The sequence below is a fragment of the Prionailurus viverrinus genome, chromosome E3, assembly GCF_022837055.1.
Source record: "Prionailurus viverrinus isolate Anna chromosome E3, UM_Priviv_1.0, whole genome shotgun sequence".
NCBI classification, from domain to species: domain Eukaryota; kingdom Metazoa; phylum Chordata; class Mammalia; order Carnivora; family Felidae; genus Prionailurus; species Prionailurus viverrinus.
The window spans coordinates 9120648-9138930 of record NC_062576.1 but is presented as its reverse complement, the minus strand read 5'-3'; the positions used below and the strand labels follow the sequence as shown (position 1 = coordinate 9138930).

At 52.0% G+C, this 18283-nt stretch overlaps 1 protein-coding gene across 7 annotated transcripts in view; it reads right to left on the bottom strand.

Annotated features, from left to right (window-relative positions):
- Positions 1-18283, bottom strand: part of CUX1 (cut like homeobox 1) — a 366343-nt gene that overhangs the window by 45362 nt on the left and 302698 nt on the right. The gene's annotated exons all lie outside the window — the stretch shown is intronic.

The following is an 18283-nucleotide window of genomic DNA, read 5'->3' as shown; positions in this document are numbered from 1 at the left end:
GTGGGAGACGCCACAAATCCTCACGCAGAGAGCATCACGTTGGAAAGGGAGTCATTTCTTTAGAAAGCTGTTTCCAGGAAGCCCTATGCTCTAGCGGCCGGACCGGCACCACAGCGGCTAATGAACCAGAACTAAGCCCGTTTTGGTGGGAGCACCACAGAGACAGGCTCTAGAGCCCCTGGCAAGGTGGCCCGGCCCCTGGGTGCAGGAAGGACAGGTGGTTGCCTGTCCTTGATCATCTTGACAGAATAAGAAACGTTGTCAACAGAAAAGGATAGTACTTTTTTTGTTTGTTTTCCCCCAAATCACCAAATGGAGGCCTCTGACTAAAACAATACTTTTTTTTTTTTTGACAGAGAGAGAGAGAGAGAGAGAGAGAGAGAGAGAGAGAGAGACAGAGCATGAGCAGGGGAGGGGCAAAGAGAGAGGGAGATACAGAATCCGAAGCAGCTCCGGGCTCTAGGCTGTCAGCACAGGGCCTGAATCGGGGCTCGAGCCCACAAACCAGGAGATCATGACCTGAGCCGAAGCTGGACGCTTCACCGACTGAGACACCCAGGCGCCCCTAAACCAATACTTTTTTGAAGGAATAAGGCTTTCTTCCACTCCACGTAATTACAAGTAATTTAGAAAACAAAAAAAGGAGGAGTCCTGGGTTTGACATTAAGATACGAACTTGGGGGTAGGGCCACCTCTGTTAGCCAGCTGTTTTAACAAGAGTGGGATTCTCAACTTCTTGGAACATCCTGGTTTCCTCATCTGGAAAATGCAGACAGCGTTGTAGTGAGGAATGAACCTGCCACATGGTTGGTGCTAAGAAACAAACCCCAAGTTGGATGTTTTTTTTTTTTTTTTTTTCTTTTCAAAGCAGTTATTAGGGGCATCGATCGGGCTGGCTCCTTTGGAAGAGTGCGTGACTCTTCATCTTGGAATTTTGAGTTCAAGCCCCACACTGGGTATAGAGATTACTTAGAAATAAAAGCTTTAGGAAAAAAAATAAATAAAAGCAGTTATTAAATTGTGTTGAAATACATTTGTTTATATAAAGGGAACCTACATTCAGTATAAATCTCCTCCTGATTACTGTTGTTTCTTCCACAGTTCCTGGTGGATACCATGGAGATAACATGCTGGCAAAGGTAAGACTGTAGGGACATAAAGCAGATCAGGGTGGCGGGCAGGACTAGACTACAAAGGGGTCCCAGGGAATTCTGGGGGGGGGGGGGGGCGGGGATGATGGGATTCTTCTGTGTCTTGATTGCCAGAACTCACGGGACACTTCCATGAGCCAAGAGTGAATTCTGCTGTATGTAAATTACACTTTGTCCACTTTGTGGACAAAGTTCTGGAAAGAATGAGATGTCATTCCCTTCATTCTTTCACCCGCTCCATAATCTGCTGAGTCAGGCCACTGGGCATATGGTGGTCGCCTGGTCAGAGGTGGTCCTGCCCCCTTGGGGCTCAGGCCTAGTGGGGAGATGGCCATTCGACAGAAGTACCTAAAGGGCAGTGGGGGTTCTGAGGTAGGACAGGGGGCAGTGGGCAGGCAGGGGACACTGATGTGGCATGAGGATCAGAGAGGTCCCCCGGGAGGGGGATGCCTCAGGTGCGCTTCAGGCACGAGCAGGACTTAGCCAGGTGAGTCGCGAGAGGCAGGAGTGGCAAGGGAGGTGTAGACTACTCCGGACATGTGGTGGGCTGAGGCACGAGTGAAATGTCGTGTAGCAAGAATATGAAGCAAAGAGAGGCCCCCCGAGGCTGGCCGGTGCAGGGGCTTTGAACGGGCCCCGATGTCTGCTGTGACCCTCACGCACTTGGGAGCCAGGGCAAGGTCTGTTAGAAAGTGGGCCTACCCTTCGCCCCAGCGGTGCTTCTCTTCTGGGGACTCAGAGCGGCCACTAGGATGTGTATTGAGGCCTCATGTGGAAGAACACAAGACTGGGAACGGGGTCCATCGCTGGGAGACTGGGTCTCCAGATTGTGGCATGCTGATACAACGTACTGCGTGCTATGTAAGCAGCGGCGAGCACGTCAGGGCTGGGGCCGCACATACCGGCACCCGGAGTATGCTGGGGGAGCCCACAAAGCAAGGGACAGAATGAAACAGAGCATAACGTTTGTGTACGTTGAGGGCCCATACGTACTTTACGTTTTGCATGGCTACGTAGATACGTAGAGGCGAGGATTTAAAATCATGCATGGAAACTGGGGCGCTTGGGTGGCTCAGCCGGTTGAGCGTCCGACTTCAGTTCAGGGTCATGATCTCACTACTCGTAGGTTCGAGCCCCGCATCAGGCTCTGTGCTGACAGCTCAGAGCCCGCTTCAGATTCTGTATCTCCCTCTCTCTCTGCCCCCACCTTCCCCGAGCATGCTCTGTCTCTGCCTCTCAAAGATGAATAAACATTAAAAAAATTTAAGGAATAAAATAAATAAAATCATGCACAGGAATGATAAACAGCAAATCCAGGAGGGGTGGCCTTCAAGGACCAATGAGATTAGGGAGAGGGATTCAACTCTATCTTTGAGGTTTTCTCTTACAAATAAAGGATTGGATGGTGGCCAAATGGTAAGGGTAAAGTTGGGTGTTGGAACATGGGTGCTTACTGCGTTATTCTGGGATTTTAAATATCACAGGCCTAATGTCAAAAAATAAGAAACCAATTCAGCTCCCTATTGCTTCAGAGGGGGAGAATGAACTTGCGAGCAGTGAGGCTGGGGCCTGGGGTCTTGTGGAGGCTGCAGTGCTGTAGGGGGAGAGCGGGTGCTGGCCCGCAAAGCAGACAGGCAGTGGGGTGGGGAGAAATATCTAGGTTCAAGACAGATGGAGGGGATGATATGGGGAGTGGATGGAGGAAGAGGGAAGAAACAGGGGTGCTTTCCACGATGGGGTCTGGGTACCTGGACAGAGTGCTATTCACTCTGGTGAGTGCCTTAACAGCAGGAGCCTTAACAGCGGGTGCCTTAACAGCAGGAGCACCTTGGGGTGGGGTGGGGTGGGGTGGGGTGAGAGTGAGACCATATTAAGAAGGCTTATGTTACCATCATTTGTAGGAGCAGCTACCACTGAAGCTAACATCATTTCTCATGTACTCCCTGTGTGCCAGGCTCTGGGCTAAGGCTCATGAGAATGACCGACTGCACTCCTTGAAAGGACCAGAAGGGACATCCATGTTCCTCTTTTCACAGATATAAGACGTCACGTTCAGCGACACAGCTGGGAACCAGTCTGTATTCATAATAGGCCACCTATATAGTGGGGCCATGCCTGCACCCGCATGTCCTTTCGTGGCAGAAGAACCGGGCCTGCCTTCCAGGACACAGTTGCTCTGCGATCCGTGTCAACATGCGCGAGTCTCAGAAACATGGCGGTCAGGGCCAAAAAGCCAACCCACTACTGGGGTGAGGGAAGGGAACCAAAATGTAATTAGCAGCGAGAGAAGGGCGTTTACACCCGGCTGCATCAAATTCTCCTGATGGCCCCGCGATGGGAATATAAATCCTGCAACTCCAGGTAGGGAAACTGAGGCTCAGACCGGCAACATGAGTTGTCCAGACCACGTTGGATGGAGAAGGATCCGAACCAGATTGAGAGTAGAAACTCTCCACATTTCCACTGTCCTTTGTCTGGCAATTACGGAAGTATAAGCATAGGCATGCTTTCATTCATTCATTCATTCATTCATTCATTCATTTGCTCGCTCGCTTGCTCAAGCATTCTGAAAGCACCCACTCTGTGTCATGCACTCCGCTGGCACTGGGGATAAGTGAGAATCAGACACCCATCTTGCTTTCAAGGCATCTATAGCCAGGAGGGCGGGGACAATTGGAAATGGGTCGTCTGCATATTTGAAAAGCCCAGCCACAGAGTTCACATATCCAATTTTGACAGCAATAGTAAGGTGTTACATTAAAAAGTGATCCATGTGGATTAGGGTTTTTTTTTTTTTTTTCTTTTTTGCAAGGCTTCGAATCTTACACAAGAGTAGCTTGTAAGATTACAAGAAAGATACAGAAAGCAGAGACAGTGACGCGAGCCCCTATGAAACACACGAGGCATTCAGGAACTATAAAAGGATTATGAAAAATATTATATTCCAAAAACAGCAGGCAAACAACAGCTGCCTTAAGTTTCCCATACAAGCCAACTGAAAATCCTCGCCCGCCATGATTTCCAGAGACAAATCTCTCTGCAGTTTATCCGATCCACTGTTTAAATTTCCATACCCAGCCCTCTATCTGCAGTAATAATAACCCAAATTCCATTTAGTGTTCATTTGAGCAGTCAGGATAAAGTCGTTTCTTATTATCTCCCCACTGTGTAAAAAACAGCTTGAAGGTAGGAAGTCAGCAAGCATTTTCACCAAAAAGTAATTATTGTAAGTGACATTTTTACTGCTGGCATGCCATAAGGCGAACTGTGCATTCAGAAGGACAAGTTGCTGAAACAAAATGACAGGGTACTCTGTGACATTCTGACAAGAACCCAAACATTATTTAACTGGTGGCCGGTCTGATGCACTACTTTCATTATGTCCATAGTTTAGGCTTTGAGCCCCTGCCAAGCCAGGAAATTCCAAGTGACTACAAAGACAGACAAGTATGGAAAGATGGGAGAGCGGAGGGAGAAGATGGGAGGGGGGGGGGGAGTGGTTGGCCAAACGGAGCCGGGGTGCAGCGTGGTTGTGGTCCGGCACGTGGAAATGTGAGCAAGAGGGAATCAAGGAGAAGATACAAGGGGGGTGTAGGGGAGAGGCAGAGAGTGGAAGACGGAGCCACGGGGGGGACAGCAGCCTCGGCAGCTGTGGCCGCACAGTGGGGCGAGGACGTGCAGAAGGTTCTGGAGTGCCCGGTGCCGGCACCCTGGGTCCAGCGGGAGCTCTGGTGGCCTGGAAGGACCCTGCCCGGCTGCAGGCCCTCCCGGCTGATGGTGCCGACAGCTTCCAAGGCCACAACAGCGTGACCACTGGTCTGCAACACTTCTCAGTGGAGTTTGGATATGGGTTGTGTGACGGAGCCACTGCACCCGAGCCGAAGCGTGGGGACTCCTCACTTTCCTCCGAGAGACGCACCACCCCTCTGAACAGCAAGGCTCATTTGCCCTCCTGTGTTTAGCCAGAAATCGACCAGGCCTGCACCACACCTCTTAGGATGTCCCCAACGCCACGCCCTGTCCCAGCGGCAGGGGGCGGTGTAGACGGGCTCCTCAGCCCCGAACCCTGCCTCTGGGGCTGACAGCAGATGCTCATGGCCCCTCAGGACTACCGCCGACTTCTCCAGGCCAGCAGAAAACGTGGAGTTGTTTGTTTTTGAGTATGAGCAGCCTTTTGATGGATTAACACGGGCTTGAAAGCAAATACATGGATACTTGAATAGATGTCAGAGCCTTCCATACGTGTCCCACCATGTCCCTGGACGTTTTCTACCGAGAAAGAACCGGAAGTAATCTAACCACATACTAACCACATCCATGCTACAAAACAGCCTTCTTTCTGAGGGCCGAGGCCTGCGTCTGATACCCCAGGGGAGTAAGTAAAGGGCCCTCCCCAGACCCCATTCCCGAGGGTCTCCCCCACCCACAGGAAGGTCCATTCCCAAACAGGTGGTGGCATCGAGCATCAGCACACAACGTCCCCTCCTTGGGCTGGCAACACGCTTCGGCTCCAAGCCAACCTTGCCTTATATCGCTGAAACTCCCAGCAAACCTGCCAAATCATTAGTTTTTTTCCAATGGCAGAAAGGAGTAACCAGAGGAAGGTTTGGGGCAGGAACCCCTGGGGAGGACCCTCTGCTGTCCTCCCTGGGGAGGACCCAGGAAAGGAAAGTGTCTCCGTCGGTCCTGGTTTCTTCTGTAATAGGGAACATCCGTGTTTTCTCTCCCACAAGCCCGGATCCTACTGGGTCGCGCTGGCCAGGATAGAAGCGAGGGTGGGAAAAGACAGCAGCCCCAGCACGCAGCGGGTACTGAGCTGGGTGTGTGAACAGAACATTTCTAATGCCTGCCTAAGGAACTCTTACAGTGACATTAAAGCCCAAATCCTTTACTTGTTAACTGAGAAAACTAAAACAACTAAAATAAAATAAAAGCAAGGTTATTTAACTTGAGCCATGTAGAGCTTACCTCCCCAAACTTGACTTCTAGGCCACTTGAAGAGAGGGCCTGGGCTTTCCATTCAATGAGGGGGCCCTCTAAGTGCCAGGCAGGGTGCTAGGGGACGGGGGCACGGTCGTGAGCCAGGAAGACTTCATTAAGCAAGTCACGGTCACAAAGACCCTGAGACGAGGGCGGGACGGGGACGCTTGGGGGCACCGTGACCCCGAAACTGAGGCTGGGTGGGTGTGGAGGAGAGGCTGCGGTATGCCAAGGCCCGGGTGGAGAGGAGATGGGGGCCGGGTCACACACTAAGAAGGTGGGACCCTAGGGAAGGGCGTGAAGCAGGGAAGGGAGTGTCCCAGCCGAAAGTGCCATCTGGGACGATGGCTCTGAGGCTTGGGCCAGGGTGGGGACTGAGGGAATGGAAAGAAAAAAATTCTGCGAGACACTTAGGAAACAGAAACTGTGTGTGTGTGTGCACGTGTGCATCTGTGCGCACACACACGAGTGTGTGTCTGGGAGGGTGTGTAAGAGGGAGAGAAGGACCGAGAAGGGCTGCCAGGGTTTGGCTCAGATGACCAGGGTTACAGGCTTGCTGTTCACCGAAAGGAGCAGTCCTGGGGAGACGAGGCTGAGTTCAAGGTTGGGTGCATTTCACTGGAGGTGGCCCTGAGTTCTTGGGTCTGGTGGTGGCGGTCCACCTGCGGTGGGAGGAGATGGGAGGCAGACGGTCGCTGCACACACAGGTGCGGGAGATGCTAGCCTCTGTGACCGCTGCCTCGAGGTCACCCAGAGACCCGCGGATGATCGGCTCCTCCCGTCCGACACCGTCCTGTGCCTGCCTCATTCTCCAGACTGTTTTTCACTCTCTTTTCTCCCCACACTGGGGAAGCACACGGGGGAGAGACGTTCTCAGCAACCCTGGGCTGACCCAGCTGTGGCAGAGCCAGGGCGGGCTCGGCAGAAAATTCGGGGCACCTATCTGCCCTCTCCCAGGGATCCTCGTATTTGTGGTGCACGTTGTACAAGCTCTTGAGGAAACACGCACATCAAAAGCAGAGTTTGGGAATTCAGCGTTCATTTAATTCAGTTCAAAATTAAAAACCCTTCTTAAATCACGATTCGCCTTTTGCAGTGAACCCGGTCTGGCGAAAGTTTGCACTGGGCGACACGGTTGGCCCTGCTTCGGAGCTCGGTGATCTCCCGGCTTCCAGCTTTTCTGCAGATCTATACTGATTTAGAAATAATGCTTTCAAATTACCTTCAATAACCTTATTACCGAACCAGCTGTGTGTATGAACACTTATCAATGCGTCCCTGTGCATTAAGAGAAAATGTATGTCATACAAACAGTCTAAATATATATTACTGAGATGGGAAAAAACAAACCCTCTAGTTAAATTGCTTTGCTGTAATCAAAGATTAATCACTCTGAGCGTGTGTGAGTGTGTGTGCCCGCGTCCTCGCTTTTTCTCCAGGGTTCCGTTTCTGGCTTTGGGCAAACCTGTCCATCCTTCACCGATATTCATATTCTCCGGCAGACCGGTCACACCGCTGTTCCGAGGGTGGAATTAGTTTTCCCGGATTTCTGAGAGTTGGGAGGTGGTTTTGGACATTGGTTTATTTCTGCGCCTTCTAGGCCTGCAGCTCAGAAACCCTCCTGTCCCCAGGCACATGGTGGACAGCAGGCTTCGAAGCGTCCATATGTGCAGAGGCGCTAAGCGCCTGCCCCGAGAGCAGCCTGTCCCTGCTCAGTAACACTGCCAGGCAGCCTGGCATGTGGGTAATGATGTTTGGGCTGTGACGGAATGTTCCTCAGAGGATCCAGGGCCGATGGCAGGCGCCAAATGTGACGGTGTGGTGGGCCGGGACCCGGCTTTCCAACAGCACGCAGGCGGGTGAATGGGTCTGGCCCCACACGGGCACCGGGCCGTGCCGAGCAGAACCAGTAACGTCTCGTACACGACGGTATTAGAAAAGCTATTAAGGTACGTTATTTTACACATCCTCCTAATCTCTCCATACTGCTTTACTTAATTTGTGATGAAATTGTTGAGAAAGGGTACTTAATGTAGGACAGTCAGTAAAAGTAATTTATCATCTTCCCGCTTCGGTGCTCACGTTATCAGCGAACTCATTTTCTGCATGCATCATGCAATCAGCCTATTATTTGCATATTAATCAGGCAGTGGACCATGAAAGAACTGTATCCCAGCCAAACGCCGCACTATCTCAGGAGAAACACTCCGTAATTATCATACATCAGTGTTATGATGTGGTAATTGATTATAACATCTTTCTGCTGCCCCTGGGGAGCCCCTCTGCTCACCCAGCTCCAGGCACTCTGGACAGATTGTTCTTTTCCTCCCCAAAACCGAGTCACCGCTGCTGTTTTCGCCGACTGCTATTTCCGTGGAGTATCGATTCTCTCTTCCAATTTTGGGAGGTATTTAAACCACGTGGAACGCAACTGACCGTAACTCATGGACGAGCAGGTCTAGCCACGAGGAAGACACGTCCCTCTGGACTCCGTGTTCTCTCTCTCTCTCTCTCTCTCTCTTTCTCCTCCCTCAGCTTTTGGCTTTGGAGGTGCTGCTGAAGCTTCCAAGGAAGTTTCCTTATCAGACAAAATGCCCCAACTTCAGTCCCTCCTTGTTGCAAAGTTGGTACAAAGGCAGTTCGGCTGCTTTATTTAAGTGCCAAATGACAGACTAATTTTGGTCCTCTCATAAAGGACAAACCCAACATCTGCCAATTCAGACTCAGACTATATTTGGGAATCCGGTTCCAAAGGGAAGAGCAAAACACAAAATCAAGATGAAGCTGGTGATGGAGCCTCCCGGTTCGCTCTGTATCGGAGCCCCCGCTCCTCACTTCTCGTGCAGACCCTGAGCGTGGCCCAGGGGCCAGTCGTAAGGGGCTGGGGCTCGGGTCCCTGGCTGGCTCAGGGCTCCCAGCAGGAAGAGGGCCAGACAGCTGAAGGGCAGGGCTATCCTTCAGGAAGGGAAAGGGCCCTGCACCACTGTGTGTATTTTCCGTGCACGTAGACGGGAAGGGTTTCAGAGCAGCACCGACCTGTATCCCCGGCTGGATGGATTATATACGTTCCATTGCAAACTGCATAAAGTCGGGTCCGGCTCTGCCACTGATTTGTCGCTGGCTTCTCTCCTCTTCTCCTGCCCAACTCCTGGCTGAAATACAAGGGACGCGTCCCGGGGTAATGGAGGGATCTGCTTTTCTGTATTTATTCAAATTTATAATTTGGATCCAGTTTTGTTTCCGGTTTTGAAATGTGGCCTTGGCTTCTCTCTGAGCATGTCGTTCCAGGCACCGACCCTTTACCCATGGGGGGTGGGGTGGGGGACAGAGCCCTCAGGGCTGAGTGACAGCTCGCCTGGGCCCAGCTCCATGGCAGTAGGGCCGCTGGCCTCAGGACCACGGTCGCTTTTTCCATCTTCTTGACTGAGGGCAAATCACCGCTCATCTCTGAGCCTTGGTTTTCTCCATCCGTAAGGTGGGGGAAATCACTTCCCCTTACTGATGGAGGATTAAAGGTATCAGCTCTGTGCAGGGCACATAAAAGATACAAATACGCGAGTTTTCTCCTTTCAGGCCTGAAAATCACCTGAGGATAGATACGCATGTCAGCTCCTTCGTCTTTCCCTGGAACCAAACCACTGAAAGCCCAAGTCCTCACTTGCTCCTACGACCCACTTTTGCTTCTTGCACCGAATGCCCAACGTACTGTAAATTCTGATTTCCGAAGAAAGCCTAAAGGGGAGAGAAGGGAGACGTGTCCAGAGGCCTGTGACGAGGCTCCGCAAGGGCTTTCTCTCAAAGGCGATTTAGGCGGCGCATGGAGGTCCAGGCAGAGCAACCAAGGGAACCTGAGTGGGATGGCACGGCTCACCCGTGCCGACGGTCGGTCACCCCTATATCCCGGCAGGGTGGCCGGGTTCCACGCCGCTCGGCCCCAGACGGCATGGGTGATAGAACCTGCAGCCTTTCCTCTGGAAGCTCAGGATTTGGGGTCAACTTTACAGGATGGTAGACGGGCAGGCAGCTTCCAAAGACCGATGGCATTTCCGAGAAGCCGGGAGTCTGGAGAGCTGCACGCAGCTTCCCCTGCAATGGACCCTGGCTGCCGGCTTCCACCCGGTGATGTTCCCGCCTGACGAGCTCCACCCCAGGAGCGAGCGGCTGGACTGCTTTCCTGTTTGAAAGCGGGAGGCCTGACGTTCTGTGTGTGCACATGTATCATTCACGTATACGCGGGGCAACGTGTAACGCAAGTGTAGCAGCAGAAGTAAATGTTCCAACGGCGGCCCCTGTTCTTTTTATTTCCTTTTAAACAGAGTTTGAGTCTTTTTTAAGTTTATGTATTTTGAGAGAGAGACAGAGAGAGAGAGAGACAGCATGAGTGGGGGAGGGGCAGAGAGAGAGAGAGAGAGAGAGAGAGAGAGAGAATATCCCAAGCAGGCTCCACACTGTCGGCGCAGAGCCCAATGCGGGGCTTGAACTCGCGAACCGTGAGATCGTGGTCCGAGCCAGTATCAAAAGTCGGTCGCTGAACCGAATGAGCCACCCAGGTGCCCCCAGAGGGCCCGGTTCTGAAAGGCTTTTGTACACAAAGTCATTTAAAGCTCCCAACAGCCTGGGAGACAGGTCCCGTATTAGCCCCATTTTACAGAAGAAGAATCTGAGACAGAGAAGTCGGGGCACTTGCCCAAGGCCGCACCGTCGCTCGGCGGCGGAGGCCGGACGAGCCCTCGGCAGTCGGCTGAGCCCGCTGCGCACACGGCCGCTGACACGCACTCAAGGCTGGTCACTGCAGGGCAGTTGCTTAGGTTTTGCTGTTGAAATCAATGGAAATATTTCTCACCAGTGACTGGTTAAATAAGATACCGTATATCCAGATATGGGACTTCCCTATAGCTGTAAAAAGAGGAGAAAATTCTTTGCATACTGGGCTAACAAGTACCTGCTACATATTGCTGCTTGAGGAGAGCAAGACACGGCACCTGGACGCCTGCAGGCTTCCTTCTGTGCAGAACAGTATCTAGTTACAGGGACCGTCTGCAGGAAACGGGATAGGATGGTCTCCGGGGAGGGCGGCTGGAAGACGGGGGTTTCGGGAGGGTGGGCAACTCATTATTTTTCTCAATTAAATGTTTACTTATTTTTTTTGGAAACATTTTGTTTTTAAATTATTTTTAACGTTCATCTATCTTTGAGAGACAGAGAGAGAGCACGAGCACGGGAGGAGCAGAGAGAGAGGGAGACACGGAATCCCAAGCAGGCTCCAGGCTCTGAGCTGTCAGCACAGAACCCAACACGGGGCTCCAACCCACGAACCACGAGATCATGACCTGAGCCAAAGTCCGACGCTCAACCGACTGAGCCACCCAGGTGCCCCGATGTATACTTATTTCTCAGACAGAGCGTCTGTGAGCACAGGAGAAACAGAGAGAGTGACGTGGGGCCTGAACTCAAGAACCATGAGAGCACGACCAGAGCCGAAGTCAGACGCTTCACCAGCGGAGATCAACTCATTTTTAAAAAAGGGGTGTAAACTCTTTGAAAGCTTGCATTTTATAATCATGGTGTACACTTCATTTATTCAAGAAAACCCCACAAGTCATAATTTTTTAACAAAGTCAAATCTCTTACCCTGAGTTGCTCTCTCTCTGTCTCTTTTTTGGAGACGTAATGGTGGCAAATCCCACTCTAGGAACAGAGACTTTGGGGGCTGATTTACAAAGGAGCAGTCTTTCCCAGGAACGGTGAGTCTGACGTCTGCTGCCTGAGAGCGAACCCCATGCGGGGCCTGCAGGTACAGTGTGCTCCGGGTGAAGGCAGGCAGGGCCGGGCCTCCGCTCTCCCCCTGCCCTCCTACGTTAACATTGCAGTGGGGGCTGCTTCCGGGTCACATGGCCAGACCCCCATGGTGAATTCCCACAAAGCGGCGAGTGCACACGCACTAGGGGGAGCTGACAACAAGTCCCATTTCGAGGGGGCTCAAGAGAGGGCCCCCTCCTGTCCTGTGGCGTGGCTGAGGCCCCTCCTGCGTTTGCTGTGCCCGGCCTGCATCTCATCATTCTTGAAGGGTTAGCTCTAGAATGCCCAAACCCCTTGTCACCTGAGCTCAGCTGAGATAAGGCTGACAATTTTTGAAAGACATTAATTAGAAGGCAATTCACAGAGCACAGTTTCCTAGACCGTCTGGGCTGGCACAGGGGATATCTCGCTCTTGGCAGAGCAAGTTACTCCACTGCACCCAAGGTGAGGAAGGAACTTTCTAGGCCCTGGTGGGACATTCCCTAAGTCCCGCCTCAGCTGAGGGCCCCAGGCCTGGTGGCTCTGGGGCATGTGCTCGTCGGGCTCACAGCCTCCTCGGCCTACCCTGTTTGAACAAGGCCCTTCCCCGTACGGGGCCAAATGACCGTTGGGCTTTGGGCCATCATCGTCCACCTCCTCTCCCTCTCTGCCTCTGAGCCCCCTAAGCCTATCCTGTGGCCCTGGACAATTTCTTCTTGAACTGTTCCCCCGTCCCCCGCCTGCGCATATTCAGCCACTGCTAATGCCATCTCAGTGCCCTGCATACTGGAGGCTATGCCGCTGGCCGAGTCTCAACCCCTCACCTGCCCCTCCCACGGTCCAGCGGCGGGAAGTTCTTTCCTGCTTATTTCCTGGCTCCCTGTGGTCCAGCGGCTCAGCTCTGAGGTCAGGAGTTTCTTCCCTCCATCCTCTGATCTCTTCAGACGGGGTGGGTGAGAACTCAGGAGGGCTGTGCCACCGATCACGGGCCTCAGCCCCCCTCCTCTCAAGAAAGAGCCACTGGGGGCGGGTAGGGGTGAGGAGAAGCACTTTGGTGGGAGAGGCAGCAGGTACACATCGCAGGCCCAACACCACCGGGGAAGGGGCGGGGCAGGTCGCCAAGGTCCCCCTGAAAGAGCACGGAGCCTCCCTTCTGTCCCACCGTCCACACTTTTCTCCTCCTCCTCCTCGTTCTTCCTCTTCTTCTTTTTTTAAGTTTATTTATTTATTTTGAGAGACAGAGAGAGTGAGTAGGTGAGGAGCAGAGAGAAGGGGAGAGAGAGAGAGAATCCCAAGCAGGCCCTGCACTGTCAGCAAAAGGAGCCGGATGCGGAGCTCGAACTCACGAACCGTGAGATCAAGACCTGAGACAAAGCCAAGAGTCGGATGTTTAACTGACTGAGCCCCCCAGGCACCCGCACACTTTTCTTCTCACCACACAAGCCTCAAGGCAGCACAGCCAACGGTAGACTACACACAGGAAAGACCAAACGCTCCCAGGATCTACTCTCCTACTGTCGTTTTAAAAGGAAAACAAACCAAAAAAAAGCCCTCTGCGTCAGGGGCTTCTCACCCTTTTCAAAGGTTCTGCACATGCCATGTGCTTCCCTGTCTATGAACTTTGTACCTGCAATGTTCTCCTCCCTGACCCCTTAGCCCTTTACGGCCCAGTCCCTCCGTGGGGCTCCCTCAGCGTCGCGGGGCCTGCACCCACACATACCGACAATAGGAAGGCAGGCTGTGTCTGAATCCAGAAACCTGTCTTTTGTGACCTTAGAACAGTTATTCCTTTATCACGGCGTTCTTGATATAACAAAGCATCCGAACGCAGGTTGCAACCAAGAAAGAAAGGCACGCATGGCACACTGAGTTCTCCTGGCCACACTGCGTCGATGAGTGGGTGCACAAGGCCGAGCCCCGAGCCAAATGATCAGCAGCGGCCCACCCTCTGCTCAGGGAAGGGCACTCTCTAGTTCATAGGTGGCTTTCCAGAATCCTCTTTTGTTTTCGATCTGTTCTCTGTGGCCAGGTATAAATCAGTTATATACAAATCTTTTCAGGGGTTAGAAAAATTCTTCTTAGAGAGAACCGACAGTTACGATCACTGATTTATTTCGATGGAAGAGAAAGAAAAAAAAATCAAATCAAATCTAGTCTAAGGCACTAAACTGAGGCACTAAAACTGACAAGTTTTAGATACTGCCATGGAATTTTCTGGCAGTCCCTATTAACAAGCTATCCAAATGCCTGCCTGAGAATCCCACTGCTGAGTTCAAAGCACTAAACCCCGGACAGATTTTCCTGGTCATCTCACGGGCACCAAGCAAGAGTCATTCTGCGTATTACACAGGAATGTTGGCCCGTCCCTAACCGGGGGCTGTGGCCACGGGTCTCTCCTGGGTGTGTGAGGCCACCCACGTTCAAGACACTGTGGCAGCTGTCTCCTCGGGAGGCAGCTGCCGCTCTGCTGACTGACAACAGTCAGCCATGGGATTCTCCACGGGTGTAGAGGACCCGGAACCCACTGCTCCTGACTCACATGCTGGGAAAAAACTGGATGTTGCAGAATTAATCCGAGGAGACTGGGGCATGCTTTGGCTTATGCGGTTTGCAATAATCCATCTGAAGGGTGGTGTGGAAGCTTATTAACTGCAGTAACAAAATGCTTTCGTGTTCAAAAGTTACGCTCTGTAATGTAATGACTAACATCGCATCCAGGAAAATCTGTTCCTTTCCCTTTTTTTTCCCTCCCCCTTTTAGATCGTCTCTTGTCTCCTTCCTTCCCTTGGGGCAAAGAGATTAATCACACCAAGGAACTGTGAATATAAAATGAGCTGTAGGGAACAAAAATGGAAAAAAAAAAAAAAACAACACAAAAAACCCCAGCGGTTTACCAGATCGTATCTGCCTACCGATCTATGTACCTACCTACCTACCTACACACGTGCCCTCACACAACCCCCTTCCGTGCATCTTGAGGTTTTCTCCCCTTTAAAAGAAAGCCAGCTACCTGATCAGCAAGGACTGGAGGCCACACTCAGGGGAAACAACCCTTACAGGGCCCCTCCCTTCATCCGTAAGTGCTTTCTTTTGCTTCCGAACCAGAGCATGGCGATCGCTAAGCAGCGAGGTCAGCTGATGCCTGGTACCTGGGACGGAAGACCGACAACAGGAAGAAGCAGACAACCAATCCCCAAAGGACTATCTCCCAATAAGTCTGCCGTATTAGGTCAAACACGACCCCATGCAGAACCACCGGCTCACCTCCCCCAAGGCACTGGGAACTCCGAAAGAAGCCAACTCAAAAACGTTTGTAGGGAACTAGACTGCCTGGAAACCTCAACGAGTACCTGAATGGAAGTTCTGGCCTTTAAAAACCTATCTATCTATCTATCTATCTATCTATCTATCTATCTACCTATCTATCTATTAAAAGTTAACTCATGTGATCAACACGGGACCCTCTGCTCTATCTATCTATCTATTAAAAGTTAACTCATGTGATCAACACGGGACCCTCTGCTCTATCTATCTATCTATCTATCTATCTATCTATCTATTAAAAGTTAACTCATGTGATCAACACGGGACCCTCTGCTCTCCTAACTCTTCGTCAAGGCCCCAACAGCTTCCAAGAAAAAGCGCAGACCGCCAGCAGAAAATGGCATTGACCCTCCTGACTGCCCGAGGCCATCACCCCAATGCTCAGATCATCAAAGGAACATTCAGGAACGGTTCCGTTCAAGAAGAGGAAGGGGTGATGTAATTAAAAGTTCGGTCTCTCTCTCTCTCTCTCTCTCTCCTCGTAAAGCTTATCAGCAAGCTTGACGTGCACATCATTAAGGAAAACGGAGACCCCGAGGGGCAGCAGCGCCTGGCACAGAGAGGCAGGCAGGGAGCCTTTAGTGAGGCAAGCAGACTCCTATGTCAGCAGCTTGCTGTTCAGATGAGTGAGGCCACTTCACTCCCGGGCATCTTATCGCCATGGTAACTGAGCACAGAGTCCTGCACTGGGCCCACGCATTCTCTGCCGGGCAACTGTAGTCTCTCACTGCTGGGCCGGGCTTCCAAAGCCCTTCCACACCCGGGAGGCTACTCTGGCCACTAGGCCGGCCCAGGGCCCGGGCTGCTCAGACGCCGAGTGTTTCTCCCCAGCATCCAGGAACCAACCAACCTAGGCTTGGAATTACCTTCCCACAGCCATCTGTTTCTACCACGCTGAGACACCTCTGGCACGGGCCTCATGGAGTCACTGCCAAGGACAGCACCTTTCTGGGCCTGGGGGCCTTGGGGAAGGAGTCCGTGGTAGCCGCGGTGAGAACAGAGAACTCGAATCCTGGGGAAATCCTGGAACCTGAGGCTTTGCTAACGTGCCTCTGGGGCAGCACGGCTTCACTGGAGGCTTCCTCACAGACGTTCATTTTCTACTCTGTCGAGGAAGATTCTGGCGTCCCCTCTGGGCATCCATCCCAATGATACAGCGATACTCATCATTACAAAATAATTCTCTTTTTCAAATCTAAATCCCACAAAGTGAAACGCTCTGCTACTTTGCCTTTTAGAAATACTCCTGAAAAGAGACCACTGGTAGTAAAGAAGTTTCACGCGAGAAAAACTGCCACCCACAATCCTGCCACAGCGATCGTCTTTCTTTCAACGTCGATGAGTGCTTTTTCTCGTCTTTGCGATCCAGAGAAACGTTTTTGCTTAGCGACTGTCATATTAAAAAATTTGTACTTTCCTACAATGTAGGAAATATTTTTCCATCTTTCCCCCTACAATCCCCACAATGAGTGTTTCTACTGACGACTTCCCTATTGCTGACTGCCCGTGGGTGCGATGGGCAAGCGGTCTATAATCCGTCGTCTCCCGTTTTGCCGGGATGACACAGGGAGAGGCCCGCCTGCCACCTCTTCACAGAAACTGCTGGAAAGTTCTTTGGTGCTCATTTTGATCCAGAGGCTCCCTGCCTCCGCCAATCTGCAGACTCTCCAAGAGTCTTACACATCGCTTTATTTTATAAAGTAATTTGACATCTTATTACAAATACCACTTACGTCCCTCTGAGGGGCCCAGCGTGGTTTCCCTATGTCGGAAATGTGACAACGGACCTTCCAGCACAACAGCAAATACCTGCCATACGATAAAGAGCGAGAGGCCATTCTTCAAGGATGTGTTTGCACATGGAGAAGATTTTGGCATCGATCATGACTGACTAGGAGCTGCGGGAGAGCTCCTGTTTTCTTTGGGAACAAGTGATTTAAAAAAAAATTTTTTTTAAAATGTTTTTGAGAGAGAGAGAGAGAGAGAGATAGAGAGAGAGAATATGAACATGGGAAGAACAGAGAGAGAGGGAGACACAGAATCTGAAGCAGGCTCCAGGCTCTGAGCTGTCAGCACAGAGCCAGACGCGGGGCTTGAACTCATGAACCCTGAGATCACGACCTGAGCCGAAGGCAGAGGCTTAACCGACTAAGCCACCCAGGAGCCCCAGGAACAAGTGATTTTGATCTAAAATACGTTCGTCACGATCTGCCAAGTGTAGTCCTAACTCTTGGGCAGCAAATACTCTTGGAGAGTTTAAGGGGAGGCCAACTTTCCGCTGGGGCAAGAGGCGAGGCGAATTTTCCATGCAAACGTCTGTGAAGCTCTGGCACAAACAAGTCTGTGCATTATTTGTCCTGATGTATCTGGGACGCGAGCCGGCGCTCCGTTAAGTTCTCTGGGACTCGCTACTTCAGTTGACCTACCCAGACGTGAGGGGGGGAAGGAAGTACATGTGGTCCCTCTTCAGGTGGACAAACCACTCCATTCAGAGGTCCGGCCAAGAAGACCAACGATTTGGGTAAGACACCGACTTCCACCCCCCGTTTTGGTCAAAATCAAAGGGAAGCACCCAAAATGCAAACTCAACCAGGCCCTTTGCGGCCGATACCCCGCTCGGGGCGCATCTGTGTGCGGTTCGGTGTCTCTCGGGCCGCTGCCCACCTGTTCCGTGTGCTACGCACGTTTTCCCTCATAAAACTTGCAGCAGGCTGGCGGGCTTCGTGCCCCTCCCTTAGCTCTGAGTTTTCAATGAATCGATGGGATATGGAGGCCAATCCGTGTGTTTAGAAAAATAAAAGCGAACAGAGGAGCAGCTCAAGACACTGGCTGTTCCCGGAAGCCGGGCAAGCAAGGCTTCCGAGCTCACGGAAGCACAGGGTGGACGTGTGACGACGGCCAGGAGCACGGTGCCGCCGCAAGGGGTCCGCAGAGCAGAAACACCGGCTCAAAGGCCCCGGGGCTCCACATGCCAACCGGAAGGCGCCAGGTGTCTCGGCCGGCCGGCACTGCAGGCCTTCCTCCCTCCAGCCACCTCTAGGCTGGATTCC